The sequence below is a fragment of the Neophocaena asiaeorientalis genome, unplaced genomic scaffold (genome assembly GCF_003031525.2).
Source record: "Neophocaena asiaeorientalis asiaeorientalis breed wild unplaced genomic scaffold, Neophocaena_asiaeorientalis_V1.1 scaffold175, whole genome shotgun sequence".
NCBI lineage: Eukaryota > Metazoa > Chordata > Mammalia > Artiodactyla > Phocoenidae > Neophocaena > Neophocaena asiaeorientalis.
The window spans coordinates 2,861,702-2,888,866 of record NW_020175390.1 but is presented as its reverse complement, the minus strand read 5'-3'; the positions used below and the strand labels follow the sequence as shown (position 1 = coordinate 2,888,866).

At 32.2% G+C, this 27,165-nt stretch overlaps 1 protein-coding gene across 2 annotated transcripts in view; it reads left to right on the top strand.

Annotated features, from left to right (window-relative positions):
- Positions 1 to 27,165, top strand: part of CDH9 (cadherin 9) — a 78,185-nt gene that overhangs the window by 13,768 nt on the left and 37,252 nt on the right. The gene's annotated exons all lie outside the window — the stretch shown is intronic.

Below are 27,165 nucleotides of genomic sequence, written 5' to 3'. Positions count from 1 at the left end.
TGCATGGGATATTTTTTTCCATCCCCTCACTTACAGTCTGTGTGTGTCTCTAGGTCTCAAGTGGGTCTATTGTAGACAGCATATATATGGGTCTTGGTTTTGTATCCATTTAGTGAGCCTGTGTCTTTTGGTTGGAACATTTAATCCATTCACATTTAAGGTAATTATCAATATGTGTGTTCCTATTACCATTTTCTTAATTGTTTTGGGTTTGTTTTTGTAGATCTTTTCCTTCTCTTGTGTATCCTACCTAGAATAGTTGCTTTAGCATTTGTTGTATGGCTCGTTTGTTGGGGCTGAATTCTTTTAGCTTTTGCTTGTCTTTATAGCTTTGATTTCTCCGTCAAATCTGAACGAGATTACAATTCTTTTAAAACTGTTAACAGTTGAATATTCACTATTATTCACAGCGTAATCACACTATATTGAAAGTGCCCTTTAACCCCCATCTCTTCACATTTATTTATCCTCTCCAATCAATTCTCTATTAGATCTTGTTCAATTTAAAAGGTCTACATTTAACATCACTCTTTACGATTCATTTATCCATCTGCCAGTTAGCAGTTGCTGTTTTCTCTGTGATGTTACTCTATATTTTATAGGGTTTTTAAATGTTCTTATCACACAGTTGTATCTGTGTGTGTATGCAGTTATATGCATGCTGTGAATAAAAACAAAGTCCTTTTCAAATTCAATGCCCCTAGTACAGTGCAGGCATATGCACACACACACACATCAGAGCAATAAGAATAGCTTTCTTTGTAAGGAGATTAAACTTTGCAAGCAAATATTCTAAGACAAATACTGTTGTTAAAGTACATTTCAACCATGTAGTTGATTTTAGCAACATATACAAATACTACGATGCATGATAATGATTCACTCTAAACTCCCTTCTTTTTGACTTGCAGGTTTTTATATTTAATGAATTTTGTGTATTGAGATCATAATGGATAATACTATTTAAAGTTGTTCCTACTAAACAGTTATTTCTCTAAAGTTGGAATAAAATAGTGAGAGTGATAATACATTGCCAAAGTTAGCACTCCCCAGAGTATAAAAATTGACTTTTTAAAATGATGTGTTGAAGGCTATAACCTTCATTTCTATTCTATGAGATATAATATGACTGATAAATGAATCCTAATTTTCTCTCATGTCATTTCACTCCTTGTAATATGTGCTTCATCTTGACCATTTTTATGGTGAACAATGCTGGAATCATACAGTACACATTGTCTTTTCTGACTTTTGGTCAAAGCTAGAAATAGAAGCTCCCTTTTTTAGCTTTGCATAAAGCTGAAAAGAAGCAGAGTTGGCATTTATGTTACAAGGAATTTCATAGAATAAAAGGTAGCTGAAATGTGTGAATTGTGATAAGAATGGCCTCTTCTGTGTCAGAAGCCTTTTTGAACTTTTTACTGCTAACATTCTTTTCCTCACTATGGATCAGAAAAGTTAGAGGAAATGAAAGTTTATGTTGGTATTCAATTTGAATTATATGTGAAGATCCCAGGACTGTTCTTACTGTATTCACAGTAGACATCTGAATTACTGTAGGACTTGCAACATTTATGAGAAATATCATCTTATTTATATGTATACTAGTATACAAGACAAGGGCAACTTTGCAAAGTGAGTTTGTTCTCAAATAAATAAGATGTAGTCTATGTAAATATATGGAAAAATTCAGTGAAGGCAGAGAAATGAAGATTACTAATGAAAAACCTTCAAGGTATACTCAATTATTCTGTCATACTTCTTTGGATTGTAATGACTTAGTTATTTTCTATGTTTATTTTAGCTAACTAGCCAAGTAAATATGACATAACTTGAAAAGTGAAGCTTGGTCATAAATATCCAAGCAACACAATGTTGGGAAGATTATTTATATGACATGTGGAGCCACGTACATCATGTATATGTATATATATTGATACAGTGAGTTTGTTTTTTCTCATATATTTCTAAGGTTAGGTAATTTGTTAGAAAAACTATAAATAAATCTATAAAGATTATTATTTACAGTAAAATAATGTGCCTTATGGTCACTCACCTAGCTACTTGAAAAAGTTTAACTGATTACACAGAAGAGTAATTTAAGGTCAGTAACTACATAATTTCAATTTTATGTATAAAGAAAAAGTCAATGACTATTTAATTTTGTGACATTTCCATAAAAACAAAAACCTGACATCACTCAAAATATTAGAATTCAGGATTTACTACTATATTTTAAACATTCATTTTAATTTAAAAATTCAAAGTGTCATTAAAAATGCTCAAGAACTTAAAATTGGTTTTGTTATGAAGAAAGTTTTAGACCCATGATTTACCTTGAAAAAGATATATATATATATATAACTTCACATATATATATATATATATATATACATATACATATAAATTTTTAACCCACCCATCAGTAGAAGAAAAATAAAAATATAGAATTGTTCAGGTCAGTTAGCAATAAAACAAGAAAAAGGGAATTAAAAGAAATAATAAGCATATATATCAGGCAAAGGAAATTTTGAATTTTAAAGTATTAATACAGTATAATTAAATGCTACAACTATATATTGTTAGGTCTAGGCACTATGCTATATGACATCTAAGGTTTACAAGGAATGTTTACAAAAATCTTATAGCCCAGTGTCATGGGGATCAGGAGCATATACCCAAGGGAAAAAGCTAAATTTATTTTAACAACCCACTTAATTGGAATCTCTGCTTTTGCTTACTTCCATGCTCTAATTTATCACAATGTTATTTCCAAAATTTAAAATGATAATCATCCCGAAAATCTTTTTCTGGCCAATTTACATAAGAACAGATTCTCTACTTCACTCACAATAACAAAAATAATATCCAAACAATTATTAAATGTAGTTCTTTTCCAATGAGCCTTGTAAAAATGAAAAAGTTTGAGACTTGGCAAGGGATTTTGAAGTGTATTTTAGCTATAAGTATCCAAAAATGACAAAGATAAAATAATAGTTAATAGTTGATACTGTGACTCTCCCACCAGAAGTGTACCCATTAGATACAAGCTCAGAAATATCTGAAGCTATATGTATGTATTTATTATTCAATATATCACTCTATATTATAACCAACAACAACAAAAACGATTTAAACATCCATTCACTGAAAATTGCTTAAATAAGAATGAACAATACCTTCACAGAGAAAAATGAGTATAGGAAACTACTGAAAATGATATGAGAAGCTCTCCGAGGAAAATTATTTAGTAAAAAAAAAAGAAAAACAAAAACAAAAGTATAGGACACCAAATTTTAGGAGGACAGACAACACCAGTTAATATTGCATATTTATACCTCTGATATATTAGACTGTATTTCAGGTCAATGAGGTAAGACATATGGGATCTTTACATACAGTTTGTAGGATATCTTAATTCTTTATCATTGTCACATAGTGCTTTCATAGTAAGGAAAAGTACTAACACTTAAATTCAACTTTCCCTGGCATGAGATCCTGTCCAGACTTGGCCCCATCATTCTCTTTAAATACTAGGCTCTTCCCCTACCAAAGGTTAGACTGCCTAATCATACCAAAATCATTATTGTCTTTAGATTGGATTATGCTTCTTATACCTCCAGCATTTTATAAATGGTTTGTTCTTTTTTAAGTGTCCTGAACCATCTCTCACCTCTTTTGTTTGCCATCAACTGGATATAACACCTATTCATCTTTCAAAATTTACCTCATATATCACCAATTCCAGAAAAGTTACCCTCAAATCTTCCCTGGGTTTCCTCTTCTCTGAACATATTTCTATATATACTTTAATAACACCATTTTATATTTCCTTTGTTTGGATGTTTTGCATTCCACTAAAATGTAAATCTATTAAATTAATGTTTATGTTTTTTACCTCTGCAGATACAATGTATTGCATAGTTCCTGGTACAGAGTAGGGTCTATAATTTGCATCTAATGAAAAAGTAAAAGAAGACTATAAGAAATAACAAATAGAGGTTTAAACGGCTGGGTGTAATTTCAAAAAGATAGTGTGAGTACCTTTCACTGTTTCACCATTTCTCTCTATAGAATGTAAACTCAATTCAGCAGGCATTTTCACTCATGTATTTCATTGTTATATTCCTAACGCCTAAAAAGGTGCCTGATTTTATATATATATATATATTCCAGTGATCTTTGGGGAACACTTCACAATGTCCAGTGAAATACTGTATTATTTTAAAAAGGAATAATTACCAATCTGCACTAATGTTCATATGATATATGGTTAAGGTCAACTTGCATTTGTACCCATCACACTAGAGTAATATCTACAATAATGAAGTAAAAGCTCCTGGGTGTTTCTATTCCAGGAACTTTTAGAATAAGGCTAATGGTGGCTATTGATTGATTGATGATTGACTTGGTGCTCATTTCACATCTTTGTAGCAAGCTATAAAGTATTAATCTGTAATGCTCTTGTTGGGCTCAAATGTCAGCAATGAACAGTTGCTGTCACCACAAACAAGGAAAGATAGAACTGACATTCTTTGTACTTAGCCTTATTTTCTCTATATATTTTGAGGGAGTCTAAGACCTAAATGGCTTATCCAAAATAGATTTAAAAGTAGTCTAGCAGGGAGCACCCCAAAGTGGATTGGAGCCAGAAGCTCGATTAGCTGCTATCCTACAAAGGAATGTAAATTATTTGGGTACTGTTTTATGCTCTACATTTTCCTCTAGACAAAAGAAGCACTATTCCTTTAAAAGGAAAAAAGTCTAAATGCTGTAGATTGAAGATTATATAATTACCAGTAGTTCTAAATGATCAATTCTAATATGATTTAGTGAGTTCTGATCAATTATTATTCAGTACTCACATGTATCACAGTAACTATATTTGCAAATAATAGTAACATGAGTAGTTTTTTAACTTTTATATCCTCATGAAATCACTGCAGATTAACTTGTTGAAAGAGAATAGATTTTTTTTGTAGGAAAATATAATGTCTTAGTTTTTAGGAAGGTTATTTATATTAAGAAAATAATTCTTATTTAGAAAAAAATTGTTAAACAGATTAGAGAGTGAGATCTTTAGAGCAAAATCAAACCCAACACAAAATATAGTAAAATGAGAAAGTTTAGGGCTTTTTGCTCCTATTGGTGGGTAGTACAACAAAAGAGGACAGAGGTAAGGAGACTACTGGCGACAGGAGGCTAACTGCTTTGATGAAAGGTCAATAAAAGTTAGTAATAACACCATGCATTTGACAGCAGAAATGGCTCTAAGATAATGAACACATAGTGCTAAATTTCTGTATAGTGGTCAAGGTGACACTGTGCTAGGGCTTTCATATAATAAAATCTCCTACAACAAAATTAAAATTATGTATGGATCCATTAGTAGTTATGTTGGTTGGTTCATTGATTGGCTTGGATAGAAATTGTCAATTAATTTTTTTTCTCATTTTATTTACTTAAAAATATTATAAATGGGATGTTCGGCTAGACGGAGAGGACTCTGCATTTTAGTAGAACATTAAAAGAGGTTAGTGCAGTTCTATCTAAAATTTCAAAAGGTCAGAATATGCCAAATGATACACCAGTTTACAACTGGGAGTTATAATGTATGTTTGAAAATTAGTGTCACTTAAATGACAAATGAAAATACACAAAGCTTCAAGATCATATGAATTTTCTCCTCAATATCTACTAGTCATTAAAATCATGCTACTCTTTAGTTTGTTTCTTAATTGAACTATTGATACTTTACAGAGAATTTATTTTTTTGTGGTAACTGATTAGTCTTTTTTATGTTGACAAAATGTATGAATACCATTCTCAACAGGAAACCTCCAGTGCCACAACAATATGATTAATTGGAAAGTCTAATGTGATGTCTAACTCTTCAGTTGTTTGATAATGGCATATGGAAGGTAAACTGTGTCCATGAATGAACTGTCTTGATTTTATTCTCACGTTTAACTAATAACTTTACTGAGTATAGAATTAATTTTCAAAATTACTTCAACATGAACATGAGTAGCATTGATCACTCCTTTGTCTTTTAATGTCCAAAGCTGTTCATAAGAATATTCCTGGGCTGGTGATCTCCTCATTGGAAGCCTAGGATGCCTTCTCTTTATGTAGTGTTGTAAAACTTCATGATAACAGAAGAGAAAGAAATTCAAAAGTAAAAGGATCCAAATTCTTATGTTTCATCACTTTATCATTTTTTAAACTTTTATGGAAATATTACTAATATAAAATTAATCATTTTGAAGTATATAATTCAATGGAATTTCATACATTTTCAGTGTGCAACCATCACTCCTAGTTCCAAAACATTTTATCACCCCTCATATAAACCCTATATTCACTAAGCAATCATTACCCAGTCCCCCTACCTCCAGCCCTGTCAACTACTAACCTTTTTTCTATCTTTAAGTATTTACCTATTTTGGATATTTCATATAAATGGAATCTATACAATATCATCTTTTATTTCTAGCTTCTTTAACTTAGCATAATATTTCTAATGTTCATACACACTGTAGCACATATCTGTCCTTTGTTTCTTTTTATAGTTGAGTAATATTCATTATATGAATACACATTTTGTTTATCTATTCATCCAGTAATGGATCTCTGGTTCCATCCACTTTTTTGCTATTGTGAAAAGTGCTGCTATGAACATTCAGGTATAAGTATTTGTTTCAATACATGTTTTTAATTTTGGAGGGTATACAATTAGGAGTGAAAATGCTGGGGCATATGATAATTATATTTTTCACTTATTGATGTTACAAAAACCTTTTCATGTTTTATTGATATTTTGTGTATCATCTTTGGGAAAAAACTATTCAAGTCCTTTAACCATTTTTTAATTGTATTGTCTTTTGGTGTTAAATTGTAAGAATTCTTTATGTATTCTAGATACTGGACACTTATCAGATATGTGTTTTGAAAATATTTCCTCCCATTATGTAGGTTTCTTTTTCACTTTCCTGATAGTGTCTTTTGATGCACAACAGTTTTTGTTTGTTTGTTTTTGTTATTTCTATGACATCCAATTTATCTAAGTCTTCTTCTGTTGCTTGTAAGTTTGGTGTCATATGTAAGAATCCACTGCCAAATCCAAGGTCATAGAGATTTACCTTTATGTTTTCTTCTAAGAGTTTTATATTTTTTAGCTCTTAAACTTAGGTCATTGATCTATCTTAATTTTTGACACCATGTTATTTTTATTCTTACTTTTGACCAGTCACTCTTATTAATATTTTTGTAGAGGTTCTTATTACATAGATTCCTTCTGGATTTCTAACTGCCCTTCTTTTAGAGTGAAATATTTTACTAGGGTGAATTATGTTCTTCCTGGATATAATAAACATACAATTTAGAATTTTTTTAAAGTAAATTTGTCTTCACTGTACTGATGCACTATCTTCTGGGTGCAGTTTTTTAATTTTAATTTACTTACCTTCAAGTCACCAGTTTTCTTCAAACCAATCATAAGCATTTTTGTCTGTTCATATCTATGTCTATTATTATACCCCCTATTCCATAATTTGTAGGTGACCTTTCCCTTTGTGCATATGAGAGATCTCTACAGAATAACAGACTTTATCTCAGGAGGCACATATGGGAATCACGCAGGCAAACAAGGAGGACATTCTTTCCTTAAATAAACAAGGGAGACTAGTGTAAGAAAGATTTCTGAGTTTTTAGAGAGCGTTGTTTCAATCTCTTGTTTAGATCTCCTGTTTCAGTCTGAAGGTAAACTGCCTCTTTCCCCCATGTTGGTTAGGGAAAAAGGGTACCAAAACTCAATCAACCAATGATGCAATTGCTTAAACCATTCTTGGATTAACTTCTTCAATTTTCATCTTTCTTCTCATTTTCACTTTCCTTTTCTGTTAATCTCAGGATTTAGTATGTAAAAAATAAACAAAACAAACTTCTCCATTCCTCTCTAGAGTATTCTTCGTTGTTGCTCTCTAAGTTTTGTGTCTCTTTTCTCAGAATCACGTGTTAGTAAATCCTCCCACCCATTTGTTCCACTCCAGGAATTGGCTAGAATTAATTACTGTATTCATCTTTGTTCTCAACATTATTCTAAATTCATTCACTTGAGTATTTTTTTCATATTTCATTTGGCTTGTGAGAAAGAACAGAAAACTAAATGTTTCCTTAATCTGTCTTTTTAAATTAGAAGTCTCAATGACTTTGAGGTAAGCTTTAAATAGAATTCACATATAAAATACTGGTAATTTGTTTAAAATAAGAGAAGTGCCAGAATGTATTCATTAATTTAAAGAAAGCATAAAGTTGTATAGCATGGAATCTGCAGCATGCCTATTGTTGTGCATCAAATTTGCCAGCACCAAACCTGATTATAAATTTCAAAGAGACGTTTATTTAATATTTGATATGTGATATTTAAATCCACTAAATATAAATAGTGCAATATTAAAATTCAACTAAATAAATGGATATTTTTGAAGGAACAAGTTAATGAAATTTAAAAATCAGATGTACAGAAATTATTCAATTAATCCCACTATAATATTTTAAGGAAATATTAAAAGCTAAGTACTAAGGATAGAAACGTAGTTAAATGTCTTCAGATAAGTGAAAAAAGCACATGGAAGGACAACTTCATTGAATTATGCTAATGATCATGTCTAATGTTCATAGAGCACTAACCATGGTCTAGGAATTTTTCTAAGTCTTTTATATATTTTAACGAATTTATTCCTCAATTCTAACAATGACTGCTATTGTTAGGATGATTTTATGGAGACACAAAAAAGTTAAATCACTTGCTCAGGTCACATAATATCAATTTGCAGACCTAGGATTTGGATCCAGTCAGTCTGCCTCTAAGAAACATACTTTAAACCACTACATTATACTGATGCTCAGTTTAGCTTAGTGTATGGTATATAACTAGTATATCTGCTAACTGTAGAACAATTAGTGTAAGGAACTGTACCTGAAAATATGAGATAAGCAGAATGATGGTCCCAAATATGCCTATATTCTAATACCCAGAATCTGTGACTTTGGTACATTATATGGCAAAAGAAAATGGAGGTTGCTAATCAGCTAATCCCTCTGATGGCCAGAGGGAGAGGGAGAGACAAAGAGAGAGAGAGAGAGAGATGTAACCACAAAAGAAAGTTCAGAGAGATACCATATGAAAATCATTTGACTTGCTGTTGCTGGTTTTGAAGGTGGAGGAAGGGGTTTACGAGCCAAGGAATCAGGCAGTAAAAAGGCAAGAAAGTGGATTCTCCCTTAGAGCTTCCAGAAAGGAAAGCACCCCTGATGAAATCTTGATTTTAGCCTAGTTAGACCTGTCAGACTTCTGACCTAGAGAACTGTAAGGACTGGAAGATAGTTAATTTGTGTCACTTTAGGCCATTAAGATTGTGGTAAATTGTTACAGCAGCAACAGAAAACGAATACAGGGTATAACTATGGGCTTCTCAATAGTGTAACATTTAACCTGAGCCTTGAAGAACAGTCAGAAGTTAACGCTTCAGGGAAGTGGGGAGAAGACATTCCAGAGAGTGGAAGCTAATGTCTGTAAAGAGAGAGCTAACAGCTAAAAAGGAACAGAATAATTGTGGAATGATAGACTAGTGATGTTTGGTTTTAGTTTACAGTGACTGTTTAACAGCTTGTTATGATAATATTCTAACAGCCCATTTTAAGTTGTTATTTAAATTGAAGTTTATAATGACATACATAACAGTCAGCATTTGATTTTATGAAGCTTTGTCAAAGTTATTATAATTTGAAAACTGTCATTTTTTTCTAAATTATCATTGTATTTTTCTACCTTCACCTCAGGAGGTGGGTTTTTAAGATGCAAAGAGTGGTGATTTAGTTTTTCAAGAATGGGAAAAATTGGGTAGTTACCAAAAAGAAAACGCTCTAAATTTCTAGAAATCTAGTTAGGTAGAGAATTAATATTCATTGATAATTAATCAGGAATGAAGGAAGCTGTGGAAAGTGTTGTTAATTGGAATTTACATATTTATAAAAAGGCGTGAACAATGATGAGTCAGGAAATCTTGGTTTAAATACATTTCTGCAATAAAATGCTAGCATGACCTTGGACACAGTAATTCATCTGTCACTCTCAATTGAAGGGGTTGTGCTCAATTATATAGAGATCCATGGTGAATAAAGCAAGCTAATACGGTTATAGTTTAGTGAGCAAGGAGAAAAATAATGCCTAGATAAATTTGGAGAGGTAAAAGGAGTCAAGGCCATGGGGGTTCTTGGAAGCCATGGTAAGCTTTCGCCTTCGTGTGTGCATGTATGTGTGTGTGTGTGTATATGTGTGTGATTTAGCACAATGAAAAGATAAGCCATGGATGTGTTTTAACCAAGCGACTTTTACATAAATTGATCCTATTTTGGAAAGAATCAGTCCGGTTGTTGTGTGGAACATGGTTTCTAAAAGTGACAGATTCAGGGAGACTGATGAGGAGTCCACTGATTACTTATAGGCGATCAACAGTGGTGGCTGGAACTAAGATCTTAACAGAAAAAGTGTGATGATAGGACTACTTGCAGATAGACTGGATAAAGGGGATGAGAAAAAGAGAGGAAATACTTTTGATGTGATCAGTTGAACAATGGGTAGCACTACTGGCCACAATGGAGTCTACTGGAAAAGGCAAGGTGAGGGGATGAGCAGTGGATGACTTAGAGAATTCTTTTGGGACTATATAAAGTTTTAAATGGCTTATTTGACAAACTGATGGGTATGAAAGGCAGGCATTTAAATGTTAGGTTTGAAAAGGCAGTGGAAAAATTAGCATGGAGATGTCACATGTGGTATCATTCACAAAAAATTTGTATGTAGACATCTGAATAGGTGAACTGCTTAGAGACAAAGTATAAATAGAAGACAGGGATAAGGGCTCTTCTTATTGTGTAATAATAAATTCTTTAAGGCAGTATCCATGGAAAAGTCTAGGAGAAAATGCTTTATGAGCGCACTTGCAGTGCACTAGGTGCATAAGTTTTATTTTAAAAAATATTCTTGAAATATAATAAAGAAAAATTTAATAGAATGATAGTCAAATTTTCAAATTCCCTCTGTAATAATTTAATCAAAGTTATCTATTGTCTGTATATGTCAAATTACTGTCTCATTAGGTTTTTTAAGGAAGAATGATATATTACTAAGTATGAACTTTGTTTTCCAATAAAAATGAGGAAATGTGTAGCTTCTATAAACACTGAGGTTACACTGAAGTTGGTGTGAAGAATCCACCGCAGGCAGTCTGTTTTATGCTGATACCACATAGAATATTAATTATATAACATGCTTCCTAATTACATATTTATTTTAGTTTCCTTTACTGTTTTGAAAACAGCCTCACTGTTCAACTTTGACTATTTTTTCTTAAACTGTTTGTTCCTTAAGGAATGGAAACATTTTGGATTAATTCCATGAACATTAGTTTTAGCACAGCAAAATTCCTAAGGAGAATTGTTTTCTTGTGTTTGTTTTTTTTTACTGGACCTATGTGTTGAAGATGGAAGTTTCATAGGCACATTTGAATCAATAAAAGTGGAATCTGTGAGAACAGCATTGTGATGTCACTGATTAAGAAATGAAAAATGATTGTCCTTTCCTTCCAAGCTAAGACAAATGATAGAGAATTGTCAGATCAGACTCACATAAATCAGAGATTATTGCCCAGCAGTAAGCTTTACTAATGGTTTCAAGGACACATACAATCTATGGAAAAATAGGAAGGAGGGAGAGGTGCAGGATATTTAATGTGGCTTCCCAGATCCCTACTTGGTGCATCTCAAGCCCACATCTAAAGAATAGGTCTAAGTAAGAAGGGCACTCACTTGCTTTTTTTGTATTTAGGTTATGAAGCATCTCCATTTTATACTCATATAACTTACATGGTATTTTCCAGACAGCATGCCTCATTAATCACAGATTCTTGATTTAATTACCAAAGGCAACCCTAAACAAGGTATAGTCTACTAAAGCATTTTGAAGGTAAGTATTTTCCTCCTACTAAATACCATTAGTTTCTTTTTAGGACATCTATTCTTAGCATGTTTGCAATGAGATTAGATCATGTTCACCTGTCTTCTTTCAACCTAAGGAGTGTCTCATCAGTAATGCAAAGAAAACATTTTATAGGTGAACTATTTCCTAGTTTATCCTCTGTCCTCAGTCAGTATTCCATACTGTATGCTTCACAGACACATTTTCATTTTCTGTCTTATATTTTGTGTTATATTTTCTACAAAGTTTAATCTTACTAACGTGATGACAATGAACTGGAGTTTTCAGTCATACACTAATAAGAATTTCCTTTGCAAAACTTGTTGTACATGATGATATGTCTTCAGAGTTGTTTTAGTCTTCTTTTGTCAGTGCAATTACTCTTATTCCTTCAGTGACCAAAATCATGTGAACTTTTTATATGTGTTAATGTAAGCATTTACTGAATGTTTAATTTTCATAAGGCCAACTTTACTTCCTTTTCTGGACAGTTTTCAGAGGGCTTTCATCAAGTGGCAGCTTCAATTCAGATCATAAAATATTTTCTCATCCTGATGAATTATCATTTACAGAAGTCTGGTTTTAATTTAATTCTATAAATCAATTTTCAAAGCATTTGTTCATTGTATAGCTTTGTCAGAGAGGTTAATGTAGAAATATCCCTATGTATCATACTTTTTGACTGAGATGGTAACCGAAGAACATTATACTGTGAATTCTGGGTTTCACTTCGTTTGTGAACATAACATATTCCAGTGATAATAGGAAAAGGTTTAGGACACTGGAGCCCAAGTGTTAGTGTGTTACACAGTCCATCTATATATACCCAGTAGTGATGACACAGTTTTGCTCCTCTATTTATTCAAACCCAATGAATTGAATTGTTGTAATTTTTTAATTTATGATATTCAGGCCATTAGAAAACAATGATAAAAGCCACATATTTTTGCAATGATCCACTATTCGTTTAAGTTTAATATGGTATTCATACAATTGAACTTCCTTTGCTTGGCTCTCTAAGACACACAGTTACTGACCTTTAAAGCCATCAGGGATTATATCTGATTCCCTATGCTTGTAATGAATAAGCCCTCTGTCACCATTGTTGACAGCTCTGCTAAAGTTATTATTAAATTAATCCACATAATTAGAGCTTTGTTTTCTTGTAAGACCAATTTCCAGCCATTCCCAGTCTCCTGGAAAATAGCTTTTCTAATGTCTTTATTTGTGTAAAGACTTTTTCATCATCTTGACAACATTCTAGGAATATTATTTCAATCCTACTGAGAATCTCCAGACAAGCTCCTAACATACCCACAGTATATTTGAAACAATGGGGCTGGTGCTTATCAAGCCACCACATATGTTGTTGCCATGGAATAATGAGCAGGAGTTCAATATTCTGTGGCGATAACAAGTCCTGTGGTTTCTCCCTTTACTTGCCATTGGTCATCATTAGATATGAGGGGAATAACTAAGAGTATTACTCTCTTGTGCTGAGATGCTCATTTGGAAATTGCATAGTTGCACCCTCCCTAGTATTTAAATCCTTTTATGAGTATCTTTTTCGTTTGTTATGTCTCCCATTTCTATTTATTGCTTTTTTTTCCACCCAAGAATGACTTTTAAGCTTAGCAGGCTTACGTACACATAGAGCTGGTAATAAAAGCAGCCTTATTAATACTTGACTTCTCCCACCCTTATCTCTAGGCAGATGAGGGATTTGAATAGGACAAGCCCTGCTGCTTGGTAATGGAACCACATTTTATAGGTAGGCATAATTAGGCCACAAGGATTGATATTATGACTCATCCCTAAATACCTTCAGAAATATGCACAGTAAATTTAATGACATCTAAATCAAGCCTTAGGCATTCTTTAGATATACAACATTGTTAAATGGGTCTGGCATCACTGGAGAAGGAATAATGGAAGAAAAATGTTCTTAGATGGAAAGATGGAGTGTTTCATAATTGCATTCCTCCACTCCTCAATTCCTACCTCTAGATTCTATAAACAATTCCAGGGAGGATCTCACATTACTTCCTCTCATACTCAAACTTAGGACATATTCATTTAAATGATTAAGACAAACCAGTCTTTTTAGCCACACATTTTTAATAACAACTGTTTTATTGTCTATTGAATAGAGCAGTTCTCTACGTGTAATAAGTGTTGTGATATGTTCAAAAATTTTGTTTCCCTGATTCTTTCAGTATGGCAATAACAATGTAAAAAAATGTGTAACTTGAATAGAAGAATTATACCCATGTAGGCCACATTGACAGAAAACTGCCGTTCTAAACCTCTGTGTATTTTTTGACGTACATCTACTACGTGATTAGCAAAACTGAAATAAGAATTGGTGTCAGGCCTGGATAACACATATTTGTAATCCTTAGGGCTACCAGTAGAGGTCATGTGTTATGAGCTATATCATGTCCTAGTTCTTAGGAACTTGAGCCACAGCCATTTTCAAGCAATTCCTTTTCTGTTGATACTGGATGAACTTCTGGACACATAAGATATTTTGCAGGGTACTAGGAGAATTTGTTATCTCTCAACCCATCAGTGATTGGCTGAGCCCCAACATGTCCTTTCATTTCATTAATGAATGAAATAGCTAGCTCTATAAATCTAACTAGGGTACTGCCCTAGCATTCTATTGCCTTTCTGAGCTGTCATCTGTTTTTAATGTTGTTCAAAGAACATCATTTTATAGTGACTTAAGTCACAATTTACATACAACAATAAACTATTCAACTATTCTTAAGAGCTTGATGTCATCATATATGTTTGCATGTACTCACACACACACATACACACACATTTGTGACCACTTCTCAGAACAAGGTATAGAGTCTCCATCATTTCTGAAAGTGCCATTCTGACCTTTCCAATCGATATACTGATATTGTGATTTATTATCCTCTAAATAAGTTTTGCTTGTTTTTGACCTTTATATAAATAAAATCATACAGGATGTTCATTTGTATGTTTGATTTATTTTAGTCACTGTACTGTATTTGAAATGCATACATGTTGCTGAATGCATCAGCATTTTTTTTTTTTTTTTTTTTGCGGTACGCGGGCCTCTCACTGTTGTGGCCTCTCCCGTTGCGGAGCACAGGCTCCGGACGCGCAGCCTCAGCGGCCATGGCTCACGTGCCCAGCCGCTCCGCGGCATGTGGGATCTTCCTGGACCGGGGCACGAACTCGTGTCCCCTGCATCGGCAGGCGGACTCTCAAGCACTGCGCCACCAGGAAAGCCCCAGCATTTTGTTTTTTGATGCTGAGTAGTGTTTAATTGTATGGATATACATAATTTGTTTATCAATTTTATTGTCAGGTTATTTTGCATAAAATTTATATGAAAAATTTGATACAATAAAAATTAATATGAGTAATACAATATAAAATTTTTATACAGGTGTTTAAGTGTGCATTGTCATATATGGGTACATACTAAGGAGTGCTTATAGTTGGTCTTTGGGTAAGTAGTATATAATTGATTTTATTAAAAACTGCAAAATAGTGTATCAGATCTGTAAAATAAGTTACCCTTCAAACTGGACAGTGTTTTGCACAGCCTATCTTTGTCAATTTAGTTTTCAATTTCAGGTATTCTGGAAGATGTGTAGTATTTCCCATTGAGCTTTCAAGGTTGAAGCATTTTGATGAATAGCATTGTTGAGAACGTTTTTATGTTTATTGACTATTCAAGTAGCTACTTCTATGAAATGCTTGTTGTTCTTTTACCCATCTTGTATTGGTTGGATTCTTTTTCTTTGGTTTACTGATTTGTCATATTTTCATATTTATAGAGATGAGGCCTGTCCTAATATGTGTACTCTGCGAATATTTTATTCCAGTCTATGGCTTGATTTTCACTCTCTTTACACTGACTTTTTTGTGATTTTGCATTTTTTGTTTTGTTTTTAATTAACAGCCTTTATTTTTTAAAGCAGTTTTATATTTACCAAAAAATGGATCCAAAAGAAGAGTTCCCTCTCCATATAGCTTCTCCTATTATTAACAACATGCAATAATGCCATACATTCGTTAAAATTGATGTAACAAATATTGTAACATTGTAATTAAAGTTCATAGTTTACTTAGAGTTTACTCTGTGTCATACAGTCCTACGGGTTTTGAAAAGTGGATAATGTCTTGGATCCACCATTACTGTGTCATACAGTGTAGTGGGCCCTAAAAATCCCATGTGCTCCCTCTGTTCATCTTTCCCTTACTCCCCCCAAGGCCCTGGCACCATTGATATATTTTTATCTCTTAAGTTTTGCCTTTTCCAGAATATATATTTAAATCATACAGTGTATAGTCTTTTCAGACTAGCTTCTTTCACTTAGTAATATGAATTTAAATTTCTTTTATGTCTCTTTTTTTTTTAAAGAATTATAATTTATTTGCCAAGAGTAGGCAGAAAATGTAATCTAGAAAATGTTTAATAAAACCAGAAAAGGCAGAAAAAGATTAAACAAATAAGAAAAGAAACAAAGAACCAGGGTGATGAATAAAAATAATTACAAATATGGTAGATATTAAACCAACTATCTCAATAAAGCCTTTAAGTGTGAATGGTTTAAATACACCAATGATAGAGAATGGATAAATAATGTAAAACTTCACTACATGTTGTCTAAATGGACTGACTTTAAATATAAAGATACAGGAAGATTAAAAGTGAAGAGATAAAGATATTCCAGGCTAGGAGTAGTCGAATGTTGAAGGATCTACATTAATTTCAGTCACAGCCAATATCAGATCAAAAACACTTATCAGGAATAAATAGGTACAATACATAATGATAAAAAGGTCTGTTCTCCAAAGAGGCAAAACAGCACTTAATGTGTATGCACCAAACCATATAACATCAAAATTCCTTGTCGTTTGATGAGTATATTTTAATTTTTATTAAATCAAAAATATTGTTTCATTTTCTTTATTGTTAGTGCTTACTGGTTTTCTATAAGAAATATTTGCCTACCTTTGTATCATGAAGTCATTTTTTTTCCAAAATGTTTTGTTCCTGCTATCACATTTAAGTCGGTAATACATCTCAAATTAATTTTTGTGGATGATGTGAGGTATGGTTGAAGTTTCTTCATTTTTAAAATACTGATATCAAGTTGCTTCAGCAGGATTTACTAAGAATTCTTTCAAAATGAAATTGTATTGGCACTTTTTTCTAAACTCAAGTGACTGTATACCTGTGAGTTTATTTCTAGATTTTCTGTTTGTCCTTGTTTGTGTTTCTAATACCTCACTGGCTTCATTATTGTAGGCATACAATAAGTTTTGGAATATACAATATAAGTTCTCTTACTTTGTTTTTCTTCGAGATTGTCTAGGCTACTCTAGGCCATTTGTATTTTCATGTTAATTTTAATTTTAGGTTGTCAATGTATTATTAAAAATACTTCCTGGAATTCTGATAGAGTTTGCATTGACTCCATATATGATATAAACTGTTAAGTATATATTTTGGGGAAGGGAGAGGAAAGATGTAATACAGATCATATGTAAACAGGCTGTGGGCCAGAATTTTGGTCAATCCCAGCCCAGTTTAGTACAGAGCACATTGTGGTGAATGTTTCATGTGTAACTGAAAAAAATATGTGTTGTGCAGATGTTAGTTTTTGTGCTATAGAAATATTATTGGGATTGATTTGGTTAATAGCATTGTGCAAATATTTTATAACTTTACTAGTATTTGTCTTTTTGTTCTATAATTATTAAAATTAGTATATTAAAATATCCAAGCATAAATATAGAATGAACTTTATATTGATACAGCTACTTTCATATTGATATATGTATATACCTGGATTAGTATAAACCCACATATAATTTCATTGTTCTATCAATGAACTGCTGAGCAGTTCTAAAGGCAATACTCCAGTAGAAATTCCTAGTAGCAACCTAGCATCCAGATCTTGGTTTCTAATGCCATGCTTCAGTAAAAGGAACCAAGGCTTACTGAATAAATGGCTGATTCTAGGACTTGGAAAGGAAATACACAAGATGGTTCTGGAATATCTTGTATTGCTAGAAATTGAGAAAATGCACACACACAGAAACACATAGTGAAGATGAGGGTGTGTCAAAAGGACACAAGAACTGACTGTGAGGGTTCCCAAAGGGCAAAGATGGAAACATTGGAGCAATAAAATAAAAATCCAAAGAGACCATACTGATATTAATACATAATCATAAATAAGTAAATGGAAGAGAATAAACAAATCTTCCATGTAGAGCAAATCCAAATAATTTAGGAAGATACTCCTCCTTCAAGGAGGTGAAGCATAACTCCTCACTCCTTAAATGTTGGTAGAACACAGTGACTTCCTTACAAGAATATACTAAGGGAAGGGAGAAAACAGAGTAACTTTACAATGGAGACACTGGGCAAACACTAAATCAACTAAGTTAGCATCAACCATAATACATCATGTTGAAAATAAATACCCTTGATATGATGTAATGAAATGGCACTTGACCCCTGTGGTCTTTCTTCCCCAAACACATAATCCTAGTATAATCCTGAGAAAAATAATCAGATAAATCCTATTTGAAGGACGTATTACTAAATACATGACATGCACACCTAAAAACTTTGGAGGTAATAAAAAAACACAGAGAGTCTGAGAAACCATCACAGTATAGAGAAGCCTAAGGAATATGAGGACTAAACGTAATGTGGAAGAGATAAAAGATATTAGGCTAAAAGTAAAGGACTCCAAATAAAATACAGACTTTAGTTAATAATAATATTTGTCAATATTGGCTCATTAATTGTAGGAAATATGCTATAATAACGTAAGAGATTAATAAAAGAGAAACTGGGTGTGAGGTGTGTGGGAACTAACTGTAGTATCTTTGTATTTTTCCTGTAAATCAAAAAATATTCTAAAAACATTATTAATATGCACATACAATATTAAGTGAACCTATCTGCTTTTTGTACTTAAATTGTTAATTTGCTGTTTTAATTACATGTGGATAGTATAATGACTCACTGTGATCTATTCTAAAATCTCATAATTTCAGTTATATATCTTAATGTATTAGTTTCTTATAAGAAATAAAAGCTAATCATCTCCATAATAAAATTCAACTGTGATTTGGATTTGTCTACTATAGTTTTATGAAATGTGCTTCATGTATTTTAAAATTTATCATTGTTCCATCCACAATAATATCAATAATTGTTATATCTTTCTGAGATAATGCCCCTTTTTTCTTTATAAAACATTCCTCTTTATAATTTCTCAAAGTTTATTTTGTCTGATATTAATATAGCCCCATATGCTTCCTTACAATTATTATTTCCTGTGTTTTTTATTTCTTTACTTCAGATGTATTTGTGTTCTTGGCTATATTTAAATCATGGCTCTTGTAATCTACATGTAGTTAATTATTTTTTAGTATATTCTCAAAATCTCTTTATTACTTGAGGTTTTAGTCCATTAATATGTACTGGACTATTTACTTGTATTACATTTGTTCTATTTATTTTTTTAGTCCTTTTTTTATTTCTTGCCTTTCTTTATGGAACAGTGTTTCAATTTCTCCATCTTTCTTTCTCCCCTAATTAGTATTGCATTTTACTCTTACTATGATCTTTTCAGCTTTATCTTCTTGTAATATTTACCAGCTGTGCTAAGGATTATGGAAGGATTATAAAGATAAATATCCATCCTTAATTTACGTAAGTCCAACTGGAATATGATGCCATATTGCAAAATGTTATACCTTTGCAAAAAGTACAATCCATTTACCTTTTACACACTTGGCGATAATTGCTATACCATTTACTTTTACTGTGTTGTATAAACCTCATAATATATTGATATTATCCTAGATTTAAACAGTCAATTGTCTTTAAGAAATATTTTTAAAGTCTCATATTTAGCAACTGTTTTGCCCTTTCCATGGCTCCTCATTTCTTTCTTTATGTCAAGGATTCAATCTAGGATTATTTCTATGCAGCCTAAAGATATTCATTTAGTATTTTTTGAAATGAAAGTCCTATTACAGTGGATTCTCTCGTCATTCTTTTTCTCAAAATGTTATTATTTCTTTATTTTTGAAGGTTATTTTACTGAACAATTCTGGGTTTTATTACTTCTAATGTGAATTCAGCTGTCTTTATTGTTATATTTTTTCCCTGAATATATGTTTATTCCTTGGATGCTTTAAAGATCTCTTTGTTCACAATAGAATCAGATTTAAAACTGATCAAAAAATAACTAGAAAACATTAAAATTTTGGAAAATTAATAGTACACTTCTAGATAATCAAAGAGGAAATCACAAAAAATGAAGAAATATGAATATTTTCTCTAAATCATAGTTTTCATCGATTTGACAATGATGTGCCCAGATTTACATTTTTTCTAATTATTTTGATTGAAATTCACTGAAATTGGATATATGCCCAGCAGAATCACTAATCTCTGTATAGGCTCCACTTCCCTGCAGTAAAACTCTTCACAGGCAGGATGCTAGGCTAGAGTGAATTTATAGTTCATCTTGTTGCTTGCCCTCTGCTGTTCAGTTCTTGAAAACATTGGCTCCATATATTTTGTCCAGATTTGTAGTTGCTTACTATGAGAGGGTAAGCCCACTTAACCCAGGTTAGCCCAAACTGGAAATCTTTATGGTGTAAATATATTGCATATCAGTGGCCTTCTATTTAGGTTTTATCATAAAACTCGATATTAATATAACAGTCATGAAACCCATACCTAATATAAGTAAACTTAAAGATAATAAATTGTTTTATCTGAAACAAACACAAAAAATATACTGTTAAGACTGACACAGAATATATTTCCAAATATATTGGAAATGCATTTTAACATTACTAAAACATCAGAAATATATTGTAATTGTTATTAATGGTTATTTTTAGCAACTGTCAGCAACAGCTCTATGGCTTTCCTCATTAAAAATTGAGCAAGATGTTAGAAAACTCCAAATATAATTTTAAGGATGTGTATTGATTGTTCATAATAAGAGTTGGGCAATATGGCATACTTTTGCAATTAAAAACACTTTAAACAAAAATTAAAATAAGCAAAAAAAGACCCTTATTTCTAATTTTTAAAGGAAGATTGATTAGAGATGAATTTACTTTGATTTTGCAAACTTTACTCTGAGTTCTTCAGAGAAACAGAACACATATAACATGTTGAATAGGTTATATATATGTAAACATATTTATATATTTATGTACACACACACGTATATATACATGCACTGCTTAAAGTTCTGTCCACTGAGAGGATTTCTCTTCAGCGCTGTCCTTCAAGGATGTCCCAGAAAGGGACTGTAGTATTGTAGTCCAGTTTTGAGTGATGCCTGAAAATCATGCAGAACTCTTTTTAAACCAGACCCAAGACTTTTCTTCTTCCGTCACCTGAAGAAGAAACTCCTCATGAGGCTACAGGTGCAGACTGGGGAGAGAGAGCAGTGTAGCAGGAGTGGGGACCATGGGCATTTGGGCCACTACTTCCTGTAACTTGTGTTTTCAGGGCATGTCCAGGCCTGATCACATATGAACCAGTTCCATTTGATGATGGAATGCTGTTGTGCACACTCAACTTTATGGCTTGATAGGTCAGATAACATGCAGTTCATGAGGAGCATCTCAGATTGCATGGTAACTTGGTACCCACGGTTAAGCAATCAGTTTGTAGGCCAAGAGGTTTTTCTCAAAAGGAGATTAGTTATCCACAGAGGATATCAGGGCTTTGCTCCAAAATTAGGAGGGTCTGCACTGCAATTCACCTATAGGGGCCTGTCACAGGCTCCAACCAGCATCTCTATCTGCCACTGACACTTTAAGCACCTCTGGATCTGTTGGATTATATGGTCAAAGTGATAGAGTAGCTCACATACCGTAAGTCCAGACTTGTTGCAGAGACTTCTCAAGTTCTTAAAGCCAGAAGCTTTTCAGGTGACTTGGTAAATGGATAGGGATGAAACACCCAAATGAGGAATATGCTGCCTCCAAAGTCCAAAGAGGCCCACTAGCCATTGTGCCTCTTTTTTGGTTGTAGTATGGGCCAGAAGTGACAATTTATTATTTACCACAGGATAGGTTTAGGGACCCTCTGAGCCCAGTATGAGATGAACCTCAGGTAAAACTCCATCCGTCACCTGACTTTCATATGCCTCTACTTGAGTAGGCAGATCACACTGATATTTTAGATCTCCTGGAATCAATATTAGTTCAGAGTCAGTGTCCAGTAATACCAAAATGTCCAATTATTTTATTTTCCTCACTGCACAGTTATCCTGGTAAAAGGCATAGGTTTTTTAGGGAAGGCTGGGAAAAAGACTAAGAGTACAAATTTTAGGTGGGTACTGGGGTCCTTCCTCAAGAAGACTTGGCATCCTCTTTATTCAAGAGATTCTGAGTCTGTAAACTGGCTCAGGCCTGGGAACTGACTGACTCTTTTTATGATTTATGTTGGTGTTTTGCTCTCTTGACCTTAAACTTTTCTGCTTTTACGGGTTAAGTACGGATTTAGTAGCCTTCCTATCTACTTCTAGGAACACTGTAATCAATTAGCCAATGCCATACGTCTGTGCGAGTCAGACTATTCTGACTGCTGCTTTGACTCTGCTGTCCATTATGATAATCCTGCCACCTATCTTTTGGCAGGTGAGTGCTGAACTTAGCCTCTGTCACTCTGGGATCCAATTACTCCCATTGCATACAGGTTTCCCAATTCATTGATAGCAGTTCTCACTATAAGATCTGGCCTACAGAAAAGAGTGATCACAAAGCTCTTCAAGGATGCCTGGGCACTCTCACTATTTGTTTCTCACCATAGTGGTGAAAGATGTCTTCTGGACCCTCTCAGTGTGGGTGAGTAGATCTTAAATGACAAAGCTACTCTCCTTAAAGACTATTGGTTTTCTTTCTCTGGAAAACCCAGACTAATACAGATTTTTTTTTAATAAATGGTAATTATATATATATTTATATATACATTATGTATATATATTATAAATACACACAAAATTAATTGTTTCTCTGGAAAAATATATAAATACATATCCATTACATTATTATATACCAATACACATTTATATTATATTATTATATAAACATATATATGTAAAGAATTGGCTCCCATGATTATGGAGCCTGGAAAGTCCTAAGATCTGCAGTTGGCAAGCTGGAGACCCAGAATGCTGATGGAATAATTCAAGTCCAAGTCCAAATGCTTGAGAACCGGAGACTCAGTGGTGTAACTTCCAGTCTGAACCACAGACAGCAGGCAGAAAGAGTGAATTCTCCCATTTTCAGTCTTTTTTGTATTCTGGCCTTTAAAGGATTAGATGAGGCCTACCCACTTTAGGAAAGGACAATCTACTTCACACAGTCTACAGATTGAGTTGTGAATCTCTTCCAGAAGTATCCCCATAGACACATTCAGAGTAACATTTAACCAAATATTTGGACATTCTGTGGCCCAGTTAAATTGACATATAAAATTAACCATCACAGTTTAAATTCTTAGCCTATTTTGCATGTACATATTTACTTTTTCAAATTTTCTAAAAACAAAAAAATTGTAGCAGAGCAAAACTAAAAATGTAATGTTGGAAAATAATAGTTAGCATTTAAAATATTTACCCATGATTTATTTTGCTTTCAGTGTATTTATTCAAGTTCAGAAGAGGCAACTAAGTTATGACCAGGAAACGAAGACTATTTGGTTTATTGATGTCTGAAGAAAATAATTACTTTTTGGTACTCTTATTTCTTAAGGGATTTTATGTGGGCTTTGTTCTATAATAGATAAACAATATTTTCAAGATTTCTATTTTTTTATGATACTACAAAATGTTGAATTTTGGGTTTATTTTTTAAGACTTTCGTTTATATTTAAGTAATTGTATAATAGGTTTTACTATCAGTTCTAAATGTATAATTCAAAATTAATAATGTACATAATAGAGAAATTCAGTATTTTAAGCTAGTAGTTTTCATTTTTGTTATATTGCACCAGAAAATAACTATTGGGAGCTTTTGTTCTTAAAATGAAATTGTGAATTAAAGACAATGCTTTAAAATGTGTTTGACTTTGTGTAAAATAGTACTTTTAAAATGGCATTTTAAATTAACAGAATAAGGAATATATATGAAATATTGGGACAGGGTTTAAAACAGGTAGAAATAGAATAAAAATCTAAATTACAATGATTTCAATACATGAATGACTAAAATAATATTACTGTTTGTTGCAAAGATTTAGTAACTAAAATTTAATATATTCAGATAACATACTTATTCTGAAAGTCTTGTAATTCCATAAATATTTTAATTTCCCTTTGGACATAATCCTCAGTCCAAGCACCATATTATAATAATGAATTTTCCTTGAAATTTTAAATATTGAATATAAAACCATTCAGAGGAAAGTATAATTACTAGGATTATTATTATGTTTGACTAAATACTTTTGTAGACTTCAACATATTTTGAATGAGTAGAAAATCTCTGAGAAGTAAATTGTTTCCACAGGTGTTTGAATCCAACATGTAGAATCATATATAATTTAGTGTGATAGACACAGATTCAGTTTCCTGCACATTTTAATAATCACAATAGAATGTTAAATCTTTATTAAATGAAGAAAATAAAGATATAACAATATTTATCATAGTGTTATTATGTTAAATATATGGAAAGATAGTGGGGAGGGATATAGAAAATTTAAAACTGATTTTCATTTGTGTATACATATGCAAATTTCCACAGAAATTCTGTAACAGTATAAATGCGTTCCTGCCTTTTATTTTGGCTACTTAATTTCCATAATATAAGCATGGGATAAGGACTCCTGACAATACACAATCTTTGCCCCACCGCATTTAATATTCCACAATTTTCAGTAAATTGCAGCATTATCCCTGGATTATCTTTGTTTCAGTCTGACAATATATTTGACAATATTGATAACTGACTAATCTCTCATGTTTCTTTTTCTGTGTATAAATGTGAGAACACTAGACTACACGTTGTGGGAGACATCGTGTAGTTTATTTCCTATATCTCTCCAGACTAGTTTTATTTAGTTTTCCTTTATTTTATGGAGAAATTAATAAAAATTTATTCATAAAAATGTATAAAACATGTACAACTTAAAAACAAAGGGAAACATTTAAAAACTATACAACTGCTTGCAATATTATGTATATGTTAAGAGTATTTTTATGAAAAATAAAGGTATAAAAAGTTGAAATTATATGCTAGACATTGTATTTTAACATAATATCTCATTTAAATGATTTACATCCAACAGTATATATGTAGACCATAATTTTAATGACTATAAATAGCATTGTACACATTCTAACATTAATAAGGTGAATATTTTAGTTGTCTCAACATTTTTTGCCAAATTAAATAAAGCTTCTAATACATATAAATTATCTATCTATACATCTATCTTTTTCATATTTTCCTATTTCCTTCCATTAAAAGTATCTTCTTTTTCTCCTCTTAGAAAAGTACTAGCAATACAAAGATAAATGTACAAAAATATTTATTATAAAGTAGCTTGAAAAAACTATTTGAAAAATGCAATCATTAAAATAATTTTATTTACATACAGAGATTTCTAAGATGTAATTTTAGTAAAACAAAGGCAAGTTTTATGTTATTTATAATCTGATTTTTCTAATAATCACTGACAACTAAACCTGCTTTATACATGTAAAAACATATTGTTAAAAAAAGAAAATATTTGGTTTTTAAGAACTATGTGTTGAGGCCATAGAAATTTTATATATATATATATCAATCTTTCTCTTTTGGATTTTACAGTTTAGTGGGCACAACAAACAATTTTACCAAATGGGGTGAGTATCATGATAGGAAAGCGAAATGTGCTTTATAATTACAGAGCAGGAATATTTATTCTAGTCTAGAGGGTTAGGGAAAGCATCCTTAAGAAAAAAATTTTTTAATGAGATTTGATAAATATTTAGTTAGGGGAAAATACAGAGAAGAGAAAGGGTGTTAAAGGGTGAGAGAAACATCTGCAAACATCAGGTATGAAAGCTAGAACAGGCCTTCTGAGAAATGAAGAAAACAAAACAAGCAAAACAAAACAATTGGTATGTACAGAGTGTATAGCAAAGTGGATAAAGGTGACAGAAAACACATCTGGAGATGAGAACAAGATTATGGATAATGCATAAATAAGGCTATAGAGGCCAAGGAAATAGAATAACAATAAAAGTAATGATTTTTTTAAAAAAGAATATTATCCCCTTTTAATGGAAGTGGCTTAGATTAAACACACACACACACACACACACACACACACACACACACACAATTTGCCCAATATAACAGAAATTTGCATGAGACCAAGCCTGGTTTATAAGACTTTAGATTCATGGTTCTTATGCACTGTACCTGGTTGAAGATTTTTAAGCTAAGAAGTAATATGACTCAATTTGTGATATAGAAAAATCTGCTTCTTTAGTATGGAAAATTGTTTGGAGTAGAACAAGAGGGAGGTAGACATCAATTAGAAGATGGTTGCAGTGGTACAGATAAGATATGATGAACAAAACCTGGGTGGTAGCCATAGAGATGGAGACGGATGGGTGGGGGAGATATTTCAGAGAAGAAAAGGCTGCATATGGTTATTTTAACATTGGGTAAAGGAGGAGTAAAGTATGAATCTCAAGTCTGTAATTTTGGCTACCATAAAAATAGATTCAAATAGTCAAACTGTTCAAAGATGGAATGGGACGCTAAAGAAATAGATGGGAGTAAGAATGTATTGGGAATTGTGAACTATATGATGGAAGAAAACAGAGCAGGCATAGGCTAGTAAAGACTCAAGTTTCAGAATAGTGTTAGGTTTGCAAAAACATTAGGATTTTTTCCAACTCAAAATTTCTGTAAATATGTGATCCGTTTGTCTGTTTTAAATAATCAGTGAAAAATCTTCTATACTAAGAAGTTTACTTTTAAGATGGGAATGAATAGAAGGAAGATAATTTATGAAAAAAATCCTAATATTTTCATCAAATTATTTATATGACCAATGGAAAAGCCCTGTGTGT